Genomic DNA, 283 nt, shown 5'->3' with positions numbered 1-283 from the left:
CAGTGGTGACTGGGCAGCTCGTGGCCACTGTGACACGGCACAGGGGACAATTCCCACCCGGCAGGAACCCAACGCCGGGGAACGTGGTGTGGTGGTGGGTGAACTCTCACCTGGAAACCAAAGAGCAAATATAGCCCCGTGCCACCCGCCTGGGTATTTATAGCTCAGCACGGGGTGGCGGTGGGCAGAGCCGGCCACGTGTCACCCCAGAGGTGACTGGAGAGGTCACCTGGCTTTTTGGTGACACCTCCACATGACCTGGCAGCCACACATCCCACAGCCG

At 62.2% G+C, this 283-nt stretch overlaps 1 protein-coding gene across 1 annotated transcript in view; it reads left to right on the top strand.

Moving 5' to 3' along the window:
- LOC104532674 (perilipin-3-like) overlaps positions 1–283 on the top strand; it is a gene marked incomplete at both ends in the record, with an annotated part of 3,481 nt that overhangs the window by 1,509 nt on the left and 1,689 nt on the right. The gene's annotated exons all lie outside the window — the stretch shown is intronic.

Source organism: Antrostomus carolinensis, unplaced genomic scaffold (assembly GCF_000700745.2).
Source record: "Antrostomus carolinensis isolate BGI_N321 unplaced genomic scaffold, ASM70074v2 scaffold28261, whole genome shotgun sequence".
Classification (NCBI taxonomy): Eukaryota; Metazoa; Chordata; class Aves; order Caprimulgiformes; family Caprimulgidae; genus Antrostomus; species Antrostomus carolinensis.
Note: the sequence above shows the minus strand (reverse complement) of the source record. Positions and strands in the feature narration are given on the sequence as shown.